A 19,032-nucleotide genomic window follows, 5' to 3' on the forward strand; every position below is an offset into this window, starting at 1 on the left:
TTATTTCTGACTGTTTCAAAGCACTGACACTGGAGACTTCTTACTACAGATATTTTGATTGTATAACATGATTGCACTTATTTTATATATAAATAACACGTTTGAATCCGCCGTTACTCTAAAAATAGGAAAGTATTAGATCACCTGTTATTTCAAATACAGCCAACAGTCATAGGAAGAATAGTTCAATTCAATTCATTTTTATTTGTATAGCGCTTTTAACAATGAACATTGTCTCAATGCAGCTTTACACAGAAAATGTGGTGATTAAAACTGAATGTTCTTTATAAGTAAGTTTGTCCCTGATGAGTGAGCCGGTGGCGACTATGGCAAGGAAAAACTCCCCGAGATGGCATAAGGAAGAAACCTTGAGAGGAAACAGACTCAAGAGGGAACCCATCCTCGTCTGGGTTGCACCGAATGTCCATTTATGGACATCAATAGTTTGTTCAGTTAGCTAACAAATAATAGAAAAACACACCCAGTTCATCAGTAATGCCAGACAGATGTCGACAGGACATAGATGCAGATACATACATGAGAGGGAACACTATGACTATTACTATAACTATATTTCATTATACAATGATTATATATATATGTATATTTTTATATACAAGACTAACATTAATTGTAGGTACACAATACAGTGAAAAGAGTGGCACTAAAAGCTACAAACATAATCATAAAACATGCCTGTTCATGTAGGGTATGTGATGTTTTTAACTGAACAGCCCCAGGGCAAAACAAAAGAAGCAAACATCAAGCAACAAATAACCTTACCATTCATTTTAATTGGAGCACCAGCTCATTTTTGTGTTTATTCAAACAAGCAATCATTGTGCAGCAGTGCAATACATGAAAAGATAATGCAGATGTTGTGAATGTCGTGAGCTTTAGTTAATGTTCATATCAATGAGGGTCCGGTGAAAATACCTTGTTAATTAGTGGGGTGAGAGGAAAAACTCTGACTTGGCTGAGCTGCCAAGAAGGATTTACAGTAGCATTCCATACCGTTTAATCACTCTAGTGAAAATCTTTTTTGGATTTAGTGCTAACTTACTTTGTACAGAAGGGACAATCAAGTCATAAACAGATTGCAGGAACTTGGATAGCTCATGAAGCAAGGCAATAAATGGCATTTAATGGTAGCAACTGAGCACTATTCATAGCCCAAAAATTCTAGAGCAAAAATAAATGAGAATTAAGAAGATTCCCTGCATGAGTGCATCTTGTACAGGTCAAAGCCATGCAGGTTTCCTCTCACTGAAGATGAGGGGAGGGAAGTTAATTTTTATCATGCCTAGTACGTCACTCCATGCCAAATGTTTATCCATGACTCATAGCCAGCGATGTTCGTTAATAAGCCGAGGCTCAGATAAGATTTGGGTCACTGCAATCTAAATGCATTTGTCTACACAGTAACACAAAGTCAGTAGCATGAGCTCTATGGCACTGTGGCTCATGGGAAAGTTAGGGCAGCTTTGATCCGTTGCATGTAAACACATTTACAACGAGAGGGACGTTTCGCTTTAGCGTGAGCCGTTCAAATCTCCAGATTGTCATCAAGGGCAAGCAGGCGAGGAAGAAATTCCCAAGACGACTCCCTCTAACCACATCCTATATTGCTTTTCCACACAAAGCTCTGTTTTAAAAACAGTCCCGACAGACAGTTAAGCTGTCGATGCCACTTTTGGGTAAATGATAAAATGCGCAGCACGCCAATGGTCTGTGGCGTTCTCGCATTCTACACGCACAGGGCAAACTGTGCCGCTTGTAAACAGATGCATGCATAGGCTGACAGCCACACGAAATGGCTTTTATATGCCTTAGCCAAGGTCTCTTTGAGGCTTTTGGTATAAATCTTAGCAGGGAAGAAAGCTAGCTGATGGGTGGGAGATTTATTCAAATATTAACACAACACACTGGCAGACACCATGTCTTTGGTGTCCATGGGCACAAATATAAATCTCTTTTGCACTTTTGTCAAGGTAGATTTATCATGTAGGTGTTTGCTAGACTGAGAGAACAAGGGAATTTGTGGCCCTGTGCACTTTAGTAGGGTACAAATTGCGTGCAAGTACACATTTTCTTGTGAGACCTTCTAATTCAAGATTTCAGTGAATATTTCTTATGTTTTAGCCTGTGTTGCTAAATACTTAACATACATTTTTCTTCCCCATCAATCTACTTACCATACACCATGATGACAAATCAAAAACAGATTCTCCAGATCATTTCTAAATTTCTTTAGACTTCACTTTGGGCAAATTCAACTGACTGGACATGATTTGGAAAGGCACATGCCTGTCTAAAACCTGAAAATGCATCTCAGAGCAAAAACCAAGCAATGACATCGAAGGAACTGCCTGTAGAGTCTAGAGACCAGGTTATGTTAAGGCACAGATTTGGGGGAAGCTGCAAAAATAACCACAAAACATTCCCAAGATGACAGTGGCCTCCGTAATTCTAAAATAAATTATGAAGTTTGGAACAACCAGGAATCTTTCATCATCCAGACAAACTGAATTATGGGATCTCTTGATAAGAGAGGTCCTATTGGTCACTCTGGTTGAGCTCTAGAGATCATGTGTGGAGATGAGAGAAACTTCAACCATCACTGCATTATGCAACTGACCTGGGAAGAGTGACCAAAGAGAAGCTTCAGTGCCTAAAACAAAACAAAAAAAAAAACAGAATTTGGAATTTTTATTGCAAATTCCAAGCTGTCTTGCCGTTTTCCATCTGGCAACTCTGCCTTATAAAGCCCATATCAATGATGCTTTGAAGTAATGATTGAGTTTCTGTTATATTGCAAAATACTTTTATATATAATAATTGTGTTTAATCTATGTGGTATGGATACACATCTATCTATCACTTTTATAACAACCATTTTTTTTATATGTACTTGACCAATAGTAGATTGCATAAGCATGCTTTGTTTTGTTTAGCAGGAACCAGCAGAAATGGCTGCTTAGTAAGAAAGATATATTCTGATGTTATTTCTACCAGCTGTTTAATAAATATTAATACTCCCAAGATGGATTCAGTTTGGACTGAAACCCTAAATCCAGCAAAAAAATAAAAATTAAGGTTATTGTACAAAACCCAAAGCTCTGCTATATACAGTAAATTATTTAAAGAAAATGCATACTTAGATACTTTTGTATGTTATTTAATTATAATTCTAATGCATATTGTATATGCATGTTTATAAGCATTTGTACGTGTACAAACCTGAAGTGAATATATGGTTTGAAAGTATAATAATTAACTCATGTCTGACTCATAATATTTACACAAGCATCCTGTTGTATGGACATTCTACAGCACAATATTCACCAACAGTTCCACTAGATTTTAGCCTAGCTATCTTTTTCACTAACTATTTTAGCTAGCTTGTTTCGGGATTTTGCTAGCAGTAAGTAAATTGTTACAGATTGTTACATAATATCCCAGCAGAAAACACTGAGCAGAAAACCTCTGTCCCTCTCGCTTTGTACTGTACGTATGCAGGGATCTTTCAAATTAACCCAATACAGGTTGTTAAGGCTACACGGTGTAGCCAGCATTGCCTTGCTGAATGTCCTTTGGCTTAGATCCAAAAATAACAACTGGGATAAAAGGAGAACAAAGTAGTTGCTGTGGCTTGTGCTGATCAAAAGAGAACAATGTGATTTCTTTAAGAGGCCTGTGAGCACAAATGAAGTATACAGAAAGTTGCTGAGATTGGGGCCTGCTGAAAAGGGACAGGATGCATTTCCATGCATGTCAACAACAGGCAAACGAGAATTTAATGCTCCTCAACTGTCTCATAGTTCCCTTGCTCTCTACTGGAGCGGATACCCGAAAACAAGCCTTGAAAATGGATAGCATGCTAAAGTAATGGTGAGAATTTCTTACCATGCACTTGACAAGGCAAAGCTCCCAATAAACTTCTCTGCAGAATGGCAAATGACACTTTGCAGAGAGCACATGCTCATCTGTTAAATGAGTTCCATATGGCCTGCAAATAAAAAAGGGCTTCATTAAAGGCATTTAATCGCCTCTTCCCGAACCTAGTGCAGGAACGCAGTTAGCATGCTCTTGGAACCTCTGTTTACACCAGACTGTGGCTTCACCCAAATAACAGGCCTTGACCACACTCTGCTATTGTGTTTGTGATTACTGTAAAGTGCTGTGCACAAACACTCGCATAGCCAAAGCCAGAAAAACAAGACAAGGACAAAACAATCATCCGGAAACTGTCGCCTGGCCGCTGGCTAAGCATAAAATTAGCAGAAACTTTTGCAGCTTGATTAAAAACATTGAATATGGAAATGTGAGGGCTGTGAAAAATTCAGAGATCCTTTAACCTTTAACAGTGATATGTAATAATATTGTTAAATGAACTTACCTGTGTAAATTTTTATATATACTCCCCAGCCACTTAGAAATAGAAATACCTGTGCGCCTACTGATTCCTTAAGTCACCCAGTCAGGCATCACACCTGCATTAAAAGACCATTTTTTTTCAATCTCCCTACTTGTGAGTCTGTAAAAGACATGGCAACAGTACACACATCCTTCACTCAAGTAGAAGTAGAGATACGCATGCTTTTAAAGACTCTGGTAAAAGTTAAAGTACTGGTGACACTTTTTTACTCAAGTTAAAGTAAAGAAGTTTGGGCTCTAAAAGTAACCATTACTACTACATGTTTTAGTGTCATGCTGGTAACTGGACCTCTTATTTTGTTAATATAGAAATACAAAATAATTTCACATTTTGTTACCTAATGAATGTATCCAGATTGAAAAATCACCATATAAAACACAAGCAGAGCAAAGATGATGATCAGGGCATTATAAATGTCTCTGTTCTCAGTCATGTTAACTTTGCTGACTCCCTCTGTCTCATCCATGTTAGCCATACTTGTTGCCTTCTGCCTTGCTCGTTGTTAGCTTGTAAGCTAGCCTTTGTCTGTGGTGCATGATAGCACACACAAAAAAAAGCCACACAATGACAAGAAATAGGCTGAAAACAGTGCTCATTGAGAAGAAAAAATATTGGTCATGTCACTAAATAAAATAAAACTGATATAACGAACCTGGTTTGAAAATTTAAAAAGTCGAATGATTTATTTATATAAAAATTTAATGAGTGAATGTAAAAAGTTGTCCAAGAAAATAAATAATGAAGTAAAGTACTAATACTGAAAAAATCTCAAGAACATTACAGTAAGTACAGTATTGTACTTCATTACTTCCCATCTTTAGCCTGTACACACTGTAGCCTCGAATATACTGTTATTCATAATTGCATTTTTACATTTGTGCCTTTTTGAGATGCTTTTCTTTTCGCCACGGTTGAAAAGAGTGGTTATTTGAATTACTATTTGGCCATTCTTCTCTTACCTCTGTCTTTAGCAAACATTTCCACATGCAGAGCTGCTGCTCACTGGATTACTTTCTGCCCCATTCTGTGTAAACTACTTTCACACACAAGCATCTGTGTGTGAAACTGTCACCATGCCACTGAGATTGCAATGTCTCTGAGAGTGCATTTTCTGGGGTTTAATATGAACATTAATTGAAGCTGTGTTGTGCCACCATCACATTAGGTGAATAGATATTTACATGGTTGAGCAGGAGTAAAGGTGTTCCTGAAAACTGTTCAAAGATGTAAATATTTGTATATAATTTAACATTATGTATGTATATATGTTTTGACAGTATATACCACATAATAAACAAAATACTCACACATCATCTTTCTTTTTTGATTAGCTATTGTTTGTGCTGCCTCAAATAAAACAAAACCTTAACATTTATTCGCCTTACCTTGCATCCAGGTCATGTTCCTGTCATTTCCTGACTGTTATCTAACAGCTGATCAGTGAGCCATGTTAGGGATTAATGATGTCACTGTACTTTCTCTTGCAGCAACAGGCCCTGTTGACCTATTTAACAACGTAATCTTCTTGTGGGAAAAAAGGTTCTGAGGGAAATGATAATTTTTTAACAAGTGTATAGAGTATTTTATTGTTTGTAAAAATAAAGTATTAGATCTAACTGTGTCATGGCTTATAATATAATATAATATAATATAATATAATATAATATAATATAATATAATATAATATATGTAAAAAAATGCTGTAAACTAAAATGCTTTAAAAAATTTGTGTTAATAGTTTATATCTACCAATGAACAAAAGGGAAAGTAAATGAACAGAAGAAAACTCCAAATCAGTAGTTGGTGTAACCATTTTGTTGCCTGCAGAACAGCATAAATTCTTCTAAGTACACTTGCACACATTTTTTGAAGGACCTTAGCAGGTAGGTTGTTTCAAACAACTTTGAGAACTAACCACAGATCTTTTGTTGATGTTGGCTGCCTTAGATTCTTCTGTCTCTTAATTTAATACCAGACAGACTTGATGATGTTGAGATCAGGACTCTATGGAGGCCAGAACCATTATTTTCAGGACTCTGCCTGTATTTAGCAGCATTCATCCAGACCAAATCTCCAGCTTCACTGGCAGAAATGCAGCCCCAAACTTGTAGGAAACCCCACCATTCTTCACTGTTGCCTGCAGAGACTCATCCTACCTTACAGCAAAACAAATTGTTGCAACAGTCAGATAGTTCAGATTTTGACTAATCAGTCAGGAGCACATTCTGTTTGAATACCTCAGTTCCTGTGTTTTTGTGCATAGTTGAGTAACTTAGCCATTTTTCCATGTCGGAGGTATGGATTTTTGGTCTCAATTCTTCCATGAAGACCACTTCTGGCCAGAGTTCTCTGATAGTAAATGGGTGTACCTGGGCCCATTATTTTTTTGGCAGTTTTTTATCCACTGTCTTAAGTTTCCTTGGCAGACCACTGCGTCTACGGTTCTCAGAACTGCCCATTTCTTTCTTTTTTTTTCAAATAACTTGAACAGCACATTTTAAAACCCCAGTCTGTTTTTAAATCTTTGCCTGGGAGAAACCTTGCTCATGCAGTATAACTATTCTGCATCTTGCTGCTATTAATTTAGTATTAAAGGCGAGCCATGATATCCCCTGGAGCCTTGCTAAAAAAGACCAAAAGTGGCTGCTTAGCAGTAGGGCTTCAATGGACAACAACCTGATTAATAACCCTTTAACTACTGAGCACAACAACCCACTTTTCAGCATTGACCATCATATATTTTCAGTCTGCCTCTGACATTGTTTTCAAAAATGGTGCTTGAATAACTGAACTGATTCATACCCTGACCCAAATTCTGCTAGTATGTTTATCAATGGCTACAGTGACAACTGATCAATATCATACCATAAAAGCAATATGAGTTACTTTCTACATAAACTTCATCTTGCTCAAAATTGCAGCTTAGTACAGTTATGTACACTAATATTTATCATTTATTACTTATTAGTTAAAAACATACACTTCTATTCTAAATTGAATAAGAGTTATTTTGTAACTATATTCGACTTTATTTTAATGGATATTTAGGAGCTACAGTATCTCACAGAAAAGAGTACACCCCTCACATTGCAGCAACCATTTACACTTTAGTCAAACTGCACTATAGATTTATTGTCTTTTAAAAATAACTCAACATACAACCATTATGGTCTAAATAACTGGCAACAAAAGTTAGTACACCTTAAGTAAACATAACAAACTGTGTCCAAAGTGTTAATATTTTTTGTGAGCACCATCGTTATGTAGCACTGCCTTAATCCTCCTGGGTATGGAATTCACCTGAGCTGGACAGGTTGTTGCTGGGATCCTCTTCCACTCTCCCATAATGACATCACGGAGCTGCTGGAGCGCTTTTCCACCTTCCACTTGAGGATGCCCCACAGGTGCATAATAGGTTAAGGTCTGGAGACATACTTGGCCACTCCATCACCCTCACCTTCAGCTTCCTCAGCAAGGTAGTTGTCATCTTAGTGGTGTGTTTGGGGTCGTTATCATGTTGGAAAACTGCTGTTCGGACCAATTTCTAAAGGGAGGGCATCATGTTCTGCTTCAGAATGTCACAACACATGTTAGAATCCATGTTTTCCTCAATGAACCGCAGCTCCCCAGTACCAGCAGCTACCACCACTTGACTGTAGGCAAGACACAATTTTCTTGGTTCTCCTCACCAGGGCGTCGCCACATATGCTGGACACCAATTATCAATTAAGTTTATCCTAGACTTTTCAGACCACAGGACATGGTTCCAGTAATTCATGCTCTTGGACAAGTTGTCTTCAGCAAACTGTTTGTGGGCTTGCTTCTGGGACGATGGCCATGCAAACCGATTTGTTGCAGTTTGCGGCGTACGGTCTGAGCACTGACGAGCAGACCTTCCGCTTCTGCAACCTCTAAAGTAATGCTGGCAGAACTCATGCGCCAGTTTTTTTTAAACACCTTTTGCACCTGATGCACAGTGCGAGGACTCGACCTCTTTGATCGACCTTTGTGAGGCCTGTTCTGAGTGGAACCCGTCTTGGAAAACCTCTGTATGACCCTGGCCACTGTACTGTAACTCAGGGACTTCTTTGCCATTAAATGCCATGTTGAACATCCAGTGGTCAGAATGAGAGAATTGCACAAAATTTTAACTGCTCTAATACAAGATACACAAATTTGAATGGTCCTCTGTGCTGGCACTGTATACATTAGCTTTTGCATATACATAGCTGATGCTGAAAGATTATCAGGGTGGAAGTTTAGTCTGAAATGAATGAGGCAAGGACTGATAGCTGACAAACAGAACAATTGTACAAAGGCCAAAGCTGGACCATGCTTTGGTAAAGGCATGTGTCTTGGAAAGATATTTGGAAGGCTTAAGCGCCTGTGGTAAACCATTGAGAAGCCACACAAAATTCTTCCATGCAGCTTGCTTTTTTTCTTTTTCTTTTTTTTTGTGTTAGAATTGAAGCATGGCTGAAGAGAGTACAAGTATAACTTGTAGACACATTGCTTTATTCAAGGTTAACAATGCTATTTGCCTTTTTTGCTTGCAGCTGTCCTTTAAGTCATGTCACAGGTGCTTATATATGTTCTGCTTTTTGCTTGCATAGAGCTGCCATTAAAGGAAAAAACACTCTAAATTATTTATATTTATACAACTTCAAAAAGTTGGGATGCTGTGTAAAATTAAATTAAAATGTGAGGATTTGCCAAACTCATAAACCTATATTTTATTCAGAATCAAATATAGAAAATATATTAAATGATTAAACTGAGGAAATGTACCATGTTAAGTAAAAATAAGATTTTTGTAATTTTTTTATTTTATATAATGACCACTAACATGTTTACAAAAATGTGGGCATGTTTATCACTAGGTAGAATAGCCTCTTCTTTTAATAACAGCCCATATACCTCTGGGAACTGCATAGACCAATTGCTGGAGTTTTGGTAAATAAGTGTTGTTCCATTTGTTTTTGATACAGGAAAGGTGCTCAACAGTCCTCTGTCTTCTTGTTCCTATTTTGTTTCATGATGCACCAAATGTGTTAAATTGATGAACAGACTGCAGTAAACTCATTTACTATGGAGCCATGCTGTAATAGATGCAGTATGTAGTTTAACGTTATCTTGCTGAAATATGCAAGGCCTTGAATGAAAAAGTTCCATCTGGATGGAAGAATATGTTGCTCATAAAAGCCTGTATATACCTTTAAGCATTTATTAACCCTTTCCAAATGTGGAAGCTGCCCATTCCATTGGCAGTTATGCATCCCCATACCATCATATATGTGGCTTTTGAACTTAGCACTGATGATCCCTCTCCTCTTTAGTATGGAGGATATGGCATACACAGTTTCCAAAAAGAATTTTGATTTTTTTGACCATAGAATAGTATTCCATTTTGCCTCAGGACATTTTAAATGAGCTTTGGCTCAGAGAAGATGGCAGTGTTTTAGAGTCATGTTTACATGTGGTTGCTTTTTTGCATGCTAAAGCTTTAACTTGCATTTGTAGATGGCACACTGTTTGTTGACAAACAATGATTTCTGGAGGTGTTCCTGACCCTATGCAGGGATTAGCATTACAGAATCATGCCAGTTTTTAACGCAGTGGTACTTGATGGCCCGAAGGTCATCCAATATGCATTTTCCCGACCATTTTCCAGAAGTTTTACAGAAGTTTCTATGTTCTCTATGCAAAAATAAGTTAAATTCTTATGTTGAAGGTTGTGGTTTAACCTGTTTTTATAAAATTGTTGCCTTCTTTGGCTTCCGAGATCCCTGTTATGCTTTTGAACTAATTGTTGCATCATTGGGAATTCATATTTACAAAAATATGATGCAGCAGCACCCTAGTCCTTTAGTCTGTCCAATTCTCCCATCTTCTTATCTAGAAACTTAGCAGTTCCAAAGCTTTCATGCCAATACTGACATTGAGGGTATCATGCTTGTCATGTCATATATCTCTAACCAAAAAAAAGCTGTGCACAATAATGTTGTACAAACCTGATTCAAAAAAAGTTGGTACACTGTACAAATTGTGAATAAAAAATGTATGCAATTATTTACAAATCTCATAAACTTATATTTTATTCATAGAACATTTTGAAATGTCATGCCAAATATTGGCTCATTTTGGATTTCACGAGAGCTACACATTCCAAAAAAGTTGGGACAGGTAGCAATAAGAGGCTGGAAAAGTTAAATGTACATATAAGAAACAGCTGGAGGACCAATTTGCACCTTATTAGGTCAACTGGCAACATGACTGGGTATAAAAAGAGCCTCTCAGAATTCGAGATGGGCAGAGGGTCACCAATTCCCCAATGCTGCAGCAAAAATAGTGGAGCAAAATCAGAAAGGAGTTTCTCAAATAAAAATTGCAAAGAGTTTGAAGTTATCATCATCTACAGTGCATAATATCATCCAAAGATTTACAGAATCTGGAACAATCTCTGTGCGTAAGGGTCAAGGCCGGAAAACCATACTGGATGCCCATGATCTTTGGGCCCTTAGACGGCACAGCATCACATACAGGAATGCTACTGTAATAAAAATCACAACATGGGCTCAGGAATACTTCCAGAAAACATTGTCGGTGAACACAATCCACCGTGCCATTCGCTGTTGCTGGCTAAAACTCTATAGGTCAAAAAAGAAGCCATATATAAACATGATCCAGAAGCGCAGGCATTTTCTCTGGGCCAAGGCTCATTTAAAATGGACTGTGGCAAAGTGAAAAACTGTTCTGTGGTCAGACGAATCAAAATTTGAAGTTCTCTTTGGAAAACTAGGACGCCATGTCATCTGGACTAAAGAGGATAAGGACAACCCAAGTTGTTATCAGCTCAGTTCAGAAGCCTGCATCTCTGATGGTATGGAGTTGCATGAGTGCGTGTTGCATGGGCAGCTTACACATCTGGAAATACACCATCAATGCTGACAGGTATATCCAAGTTCTAGAACAACATATGCTCCCATCCAGACGTTGTCTCTTTCAGGGAAGACCTTGCATTTTCCAACATGACAATACCAGACCACATACTGCATCAATTACAACATCATGGCTGCGTAGAAGAAGGATCCGGGTACTGAAATGGCCAGCCTGCAGTCCAGATCTTTCACCCATAGAAAACATTTGGCGCGTCATATAGAGGAAGATGCGACAAAGAAGACCTGAGACAGTTGAGCAACTAGAAGCCTGTATTAGACAAGAATGGGACAACATTCCTATTCCTAAAATTGAGCAACTTGTTTCCTCAGTCCACAGACGTTTGCAGACTGTTATAAAAAGAAGAGGGGATGCCACTCAGTGGTAAACATGGCCTTGTCCCAACTTTTTTGAGATGTGTTGATGCCATGAAATTTAAAATCAACTTATTTTTTCCTTAAAATTATACATTTTCTCAATTTAAACATTTGATATATCATCTATGTTGTATTCTGAATAAAATATTGAAATTTAAAACTTCCACATTATTGCATTCTGTTTTTATTCACAATTTGTACAGTGTCCCAACTTTTATGGAATCGGGTTTGTATATCTACATTGCATTGTGGGTCTTCCACTGTTTATATACACCACGTCTACATTCGATTTCTCATTGAAATGAGAACATTTTACATGTTAAAAAATGCGGAGTGAGAAAAGAAGTTTCATTGTGTTCTTTTTTTTTCCCCTCATAGGCTACATTTAAAATATTGATCAATACATAATCAGTGCAGTAAATGCACACAGAAAGCAACAGAAAGGAGAAGGTGACCTTTCAAATTGTACATTTTATGTATTTTTATGAGTCTGGCTCATATTATTCCACTTATGTCTATTGTTTTACAATTGATGTGTTTTGTTTTATATCATCTGTCCATTTATGTTCTTTTTAATGCACTATATTCTATTTCTTTAAAATATAGTAATACAGTATTGCTACGTAGCATAAAGACACAACGTTACTAAGAACAATAAAGCTGAACATAATATTTAATGCAATGTTCCGTTACTACTGCAAACCATGATTTAAAAATGAGTAAAAATTTATATCCACACATGCCTCTTTTACGCTTGTTGTTTAGCAGAAACAAACAGTTTAAAAAACGGGTGCTTGTGTCTAGTGCACTGGTGCCATGACCCTCTATTAGGCCCTTGTTATGTAAGTTTGTGTGTCTGTCTCAAACGAAAGAATGCAACCAATGAGTCAGAGCTTCCTTCCATATGTAGCTTTACTTTAGCAAGAACCTTTCCATAAAAACACTCACGTAAACATCAAGTGAAGGAAAACAGAAGGCCTGGAGGCTAACACGAGGAGCAGGATAAAGTCTGCTGAAAAAGTCTGTGCAGTTGTTTACAGTTCATTACTTAGTGACCCGAAAGTATCTGTAATATGTCTGGGAAAATGATAAAAAAAAAAAAAAAAAGAAATATTGCCGGCGCACCAGTCTAGTTTTCAGAATGCATTGGCAGATTTAGTTGGCCAATAAAGCCGTGGAGGAGGTTGCTGTTTTCAAAAAGGCTGTGCATAGTAAATTCCTTTTGGGTATTATTTTAAATATGCTAATTTGGGCTAATTTAGGGGGGATTATACTGAAAAATGCCCAGAGTGCAATCTTATTTGCATTTATACGGAAAAACAACCATTTCATTACCTTCAGAAAACTGCACAAAACTGTTACCTAAGCAAACTATCCATGGAAAATGTAATCATTGTACTGCTACAGAACATCAATACACAATAATAATCCATGCATGCAATCCTTTCACACTTTAGTATTTTATTCCTATATTTTCACAGGGAGTATTGAAATATGCAGTGCCCTCCAGAATTATTAGCACCCTTCATAAAATTAATAACAATATCAATCGAGTTCAAGTCTGGGCTCTGGCTGGGCCACATAAGGACATTCACATTGTCCCATAGCCAGTCCTCTTTTTATCTTGGCTGTGTGCTTAGGGTTGTTTTCCTGTTTGAAAATGAATTGTCACACCAGTCTGAGTTCCAGAGCGCTCTGGAGCCATCAAGGATGTCTCTGTACATTGCTGCATTCATCTTTCCCTCGATCCTGACTAGTCTCCCAGTTCCTGCTGCTGAAAAACATCCCCACAGCATGATTCTGCCACCACCATGCTTCACTGTAGGGATGATATTGGCCAGGTGATGAGCGGTGCCTGGTTTTCTTCAGACATGACGCTTGGCATTCAGGCCAAAGAGTTCAATCTTTGTTTCTAATAGTCTGAAAGTCTGTCAGATGCCTTTTGGCTAACTCCAGGCATGCTGTCATGTGCCATTTACTGAGAAGTGGCTACCGCCTGGCCACTCTACTATACAATCCTGTCTTGGACATCTACAGACAATTCCTTGGATTTTATGGCTTGGTTTGTGCTCTGACATGCACTGTTAACTGTGGACCTTCTATAGACAGGTGTGTGTGTTTCCAAATCATGTCCAATCAACTGAATTTATAACAGGTGGACTCCAATCAAGATGTAGAAACACCTCAAGGATGATCAGTGGAAACAGGATGCACCTGAGCCAAATTTTGAGTGTCATGGCAAAGGCTGTGAATATTTAGGTTCATGTGAATTGTATAGTTTTTTTTATTTTTAAGAAATTTGCTAACCTTTCAAACAAAACTCATGATTTTAATCCATTTTGGCATAAGGCTGTAATGTTACAAAAAGCGCTGTATTGTTCTACTTTAGAGGTTATACACAAATGTCGTGTTGCTGTAATTGAGTAGTTTTTTTGTATACTTCTACTTTTTAAAGTAGTTTTTAAAATCTGAAATTTATTTGTTTGAAGTATTGTACTTAACTACATTAAGTACAACGTAATCCTATTCGTTACTCAGTAAAGAAAAATAAATATATAACAATAAATGCAAGAGGCAAAACCCAGAAACGACTGTACTGATTGATTGATGTGCAGAGAACAAACGCACTAAACTCACAAGAAAGAAAGATGCCAGTGATGAAGACCCAGCTGAAAGCTGAAAGATGTTTAATGCGTGTGCTCATTGTTGAAATTCTGTATCTGCTGTTCTTATTTCTCTTATTATTATAAATGACATTATATCCAATTTTTAGACTCAAGTCATGGATTTCTTTTTATTAAATTATTTGGTTTTTTTATTGCACTTAAAACTGTAAAGGTGTTCCTTTAAATAAAAACAACTAATTTGAGATTTATATTCCTTTGTTCCTTTTGTATTATACTAGAATACCCCATCCCATCCCCCGCTGTTAAAAAAGTAAGTAAAAGTAAATGTTCATTTGACTCTGAGTAACTTTTAAATTAGCTTCTTTTTACTTTTACTTGAGTCGATTTTTAAGCCAGTAACTTTATTCATACTTAATAAAAATGTAATTGAATTAACAGTACTTTTACTTGAGTGAAATAGTTTATTACTCTTTATGCCTCTGTCCATGTATTATGTTTGTGCATGTGCACCGCCGGCATTAAAACCACATATTTTAGTAAATTCAGAGACTGAGATGGTACTTGCAAATTGGTAGTTTTATTTTGTAGCATCCTTGGTTCATTATCTCATTTAAATCTATGCAATTGGGCGAGCTTAAAACTCCTAGCAGAAGCATCTAAGTTGAATTATACAGATTTTACAAGTACTTTTCCTTCAGTTAAGTCCCCTTTTAATATTGGGCTGGTCTGGCCACAACAGCAAGGTCTCCTTCCTTCCAACATTTGTAAACAACTTGTTTATGACAGCACTTAATTACGAAACATCACACCCACAACACATGATTCTTGCTCTCTTCACAGTCTTTATATGTTTATGTATATTTAAAATGTTTTTTCTTATGATTGCAAATGAAATTGGGATTTACATAGACACAACCACATATTTATTCCTCAGGAAAACAGTGCTTAAGCAAGCAACATTGTAAGCAAATGGAAAAATATTGTAAGAATGACAGTGTTTGCATTTATTAGCAATATTTCTTTGGTTTATCCACATTTTTTGGCAAATAAATCTGAGATAAAATTGTAATTCTTACGGTTATAATGAGAATAAAAGAAATAGTTATTATGTGATTTTCTTTTAACAATATAAAAAGAAAATCATAATTTTATAACTATGAAAATGTTTAAAATAAACTTTACACATAATAATTACAATTTATCACCCAAATAATAATTATACATCATTTTTGTTAACTTAATGATAAGAGAGCACTGTACCAAAACACCAGTGTATGTGATAAGTAAAATAAAATAAAAAACACTAAATGATCAGTTTACTAGCTACACATTGAACCATTGCCAATTCTATTATATTGGTATTGGACTCTTCTCAGCACATTTAGTAAAACAGCTACCTAGATTCAAGATAGTTTAAGCAGTTTCAAAAGAACTTTAAGATAGCAACAAGAATGATGAACATTTAATTCCCACCCACACTCAATTATTATATACAGCTGCACAGCAAAGGAGATTGTCCTCAGTTTGCCTTTCCTGCCTAAATAAAAAAGTTAATAAAATACAATAAATTTAAATGCCCAATTAGGATTTGCTGCAATTGGCAGGAAGATTTGGTACAGCAAAAACAGATGCTCTGTAATAACTGTGCATCCAGTAAAACATGCAATGAGTACATTTACGATGTTAGTAAAACTCAGAGGTCTTCATGGGCTTCAGACTTTTAGCAACGGTACAACATTAGAACAATCATCTGGCGCAGTATTACAATAGAATCTATTTATTGAGCAAATGTGTTTATTCTTTCGTTGAAAGAGCTGAGATGTTATGGGTTAAAGATCTTGCTTTTGGCTACTTTCTGTACTACTAACCACTGAGTTACAAATTCACTTTCTGTAAGGTCCAGCATGTATGTCTAATACTGTATGTAAGTTGAATTCCCTGTAAGCTTGTGCTAAAAATTATTTTAACACATTTACTACTGTTCGAATTTACAGCATACTATAATTGGAGTGTAATGATTTTTAATTTCTCTTTGAGTTGATTCCTAGCAAAGTTTCATGAAAGAGTCACCAAATGTGGGACAAGTAGTAATTTTGTGTGGGACAGTGTGGGACATATTTAGGAGAGACCTACTGTACTGGTTTGAACTATAGACCATCTATCTAAATGAAAATAGAAACCTGTATACTCTGTCCAAGTTTATTTATATTTGTCAAAAAGTGCATTTAAATTAAAACTTTTTAAATAAAACACATTTTCTTTTCTTCATGTTTTCTTATATGCCAAATGAAATCTATGCCCAGTTTAAGTGAAAGTTGACGCAACCTTTTAAAGACAGGCCTAAATACCTTCTTTACAGCTACTATTCATGAATGACAGATTTAGTCAACATCGTCTAAGGGACAATTAGTTTGTCGGCGATGCAACTGATGCAACTGTTTTCTCGTCTTTTGTTATGGTAATATTAGAATAGAGACACAAGAAAGAAAGAAAAACTTTGTTCAAACTGTTTATATGTAATAAAGATGAGGGACATGATCTCAAGTTGCAGGATACAAGACAAAGAACTAAAATGCTGTGCAATACAATGCAAAACATCTGGTATTGTATCTTATTTACATCTGTCACCTCTGGCTTGTTCATCAGGGATCTGAAAGTACATCTGGATTTCTGGACTGATTATGCTGAAAACGCAGGAAAGATATCGGATATGAACGGAATTGAAAGTGCTGCGACAAAGCAAACATGAATAGTACAAATATGGGTCACTACATTGGAGTAATCAGAATAAAAAGGCATCACTACCTGCCAGTCAATCATTTTCAGTTGCCTTTCAATTTAGAAAGCTCTGCCTATTTGCATTATGATTTAAAAGTCTAGTTTTAATCACATAGTATTTGGATTTTTTATTTCGAAACAGGTTTTTTTTTTTATTATATCCAGTTATTTCCACAGAATCACTGCACATAATATTAACATCAGAACACCCAAATGAATAATAAATAAATCTAAATCAGAATTGTCTTTGCAAGGCTTCTTCTATTCAGGTTATATGGGGAAAAAAACAGGTATTTTGAAACTGATGTTAATAGTGAAATCAACATGCTTCAATACTGCCTGGATGCTAAAAATCTCCAGGGCCTGTATAATTTCAGACATGCTTCTGTAGAAGAAAACAAAGCTGTTTTTGCTCAAAGGCCAAAAAGAAAAAGAAACAGCAGCCAGTTCATTAAGTTCAGCATCATTCATATAAAACCCAGTTCTTTAATACAGAAACTGCTTATTAAATGAGTTTGTTCGGTATGCTGAGGCAAACCACGGTGTGCTCAAACTGATTGCACTTTGCCCGTTTTACATAACAGATTACATTAAAGGGATAACACGATGTGACATAAATAAGAGACTTATCCAAAACCTCAGCATATCAACCCAAATGGGATCTTGGGACGTTTGTTCATTATGTGGAGCCTGAAGAGGATAAACCACAAGCCATAGTAATTTTTGGATATCGTGGCTAGAAACATGAGAACAACAAAACAGTAAATCTGCAAACCTGACCTACGAGATCTTGGAAGAGTAAAAATATCAAGATAACAGCAACTGGGTATATAATTAGCACGTATGTATTTAAAGCATAATGTGTAGCCAGAATATATATTTTTGATTGAAGTATGCATTTTTATTCGGATGGCAAATGGATGCAATTACAGCACATTATTGCCGTGATTAATATTTTACAGGAACAGTAAAGGACTGCTGGCGCTTGTGCCTTAACATTTCAACAAACCTCTCCTTCAGCAGCTCAACTCCCGGCTCCATGCTTCCTGTGTAGTTTAATAATAAGTGATGCTCAAAAGAAGAAGTGATGAAACCCGGCACCAATGCAGAAGCCTGGTTATCTGGGCTCATTGTTTTTGCATCTGTTTCATCTTCAGCATTAATAAATCATTTTACCTCAGTTACATACATCTACCTGTTTGGCAAACCATGGGTTTTCAGATGATTACAGAATATGTAAGGTGCCTTTTATAAATATGTACCCCCCTTTAAGATGTCCTCCAGGGTTACAACCTAAATTGTAATGGATATGTTTGAATTATACATCATGAATGAACACAAACCCTTATTTTTTTTTTTTTTAAATAAGGAACATAATGTTCAACGTTTGAGATACTTATGTATAACCAAACCCTGATTCACACTATTCTAGAACATCTAGTCCTAGACATGTTTTGACAGGTCCTAATAATGTTCATGATGTTGTTGCCTAATTAATTATGTTACAGCAATCCGAATAACAGGTTCTTAAAATCGTGTGACAATGCATGCAGATCACTCCGTTACTGATGGGAACAGGTTGCACAGAATTAATTTTGTGTTTCCCAGCAACAAAGGCGAATACCAGTGCAAAAACAATTTTCACTTTATGTTTGTAAATTATAAATAATTCGGGGAGTATTCACAGTGCTTCACTTTTGCCACATTCTGTTATGTTACAGCCTTATACCAAAATGGATTAAATAAAATTTTCAAAAATACTACAAACAAAACCCCATAATAAATAAGAAGTGAGTATAAAAGAAGGTTTAAAGAAATGAGTATAAAATCTTTACAAATTTATTAAAAAATAAAACAAACGGAACAAATCACAGCC

The 19,032-nt window shown here is 36.3% G+C and overlaps 1 long non-coding RNA gene across 2 annotated transcripts; it reads right to left on the bottom strand.

Annotated features, from left to right (window-relative positions):
- Nucleotides 1-308: 308 nt before the first annotated feature.
- LOC124402076 lies at nucleotides 309-5,866 on the bottom strand. Of its 2 annotated transcripts, none has more exons than XR_006928652.1 (4): nucleotides 5,824-5,866; nucleotides 4,400-4,493; nucleotides 3,907-4,009; nucleotides 309-2,671 (listed from the first exon to the last, which is right to left on the bottom strand). It is a non-coding gene; the product is annotated as an uncharacterized LOC124402076 (long non-coding RNA). The 2 variants fall into 2 exon arrangements; XR_006928653.1 differs by lacking the exon at nucleotides 5,824-5,866 and adding an exon at nucleotides 5,398-5,813.
- Between the last annotated feature and the right edge of the window lie 13,166 nt (nucleotides 5,867-19,032).

This window comes from Silurus meridionalis, chromosome 19 (assembly GCF_014805685.1).
Source record: "Silurus meridionalis isolate SWU-2019-XX chromosome 19, ASM1480568v1, whole genome shotgun sequence".
Taxonomy (NCBI): Eukaryota; Metazoa; Chordata; class Actinopteri; order Siluriformes; family Siluridae; genus Silurus; species Silurus meridionalis.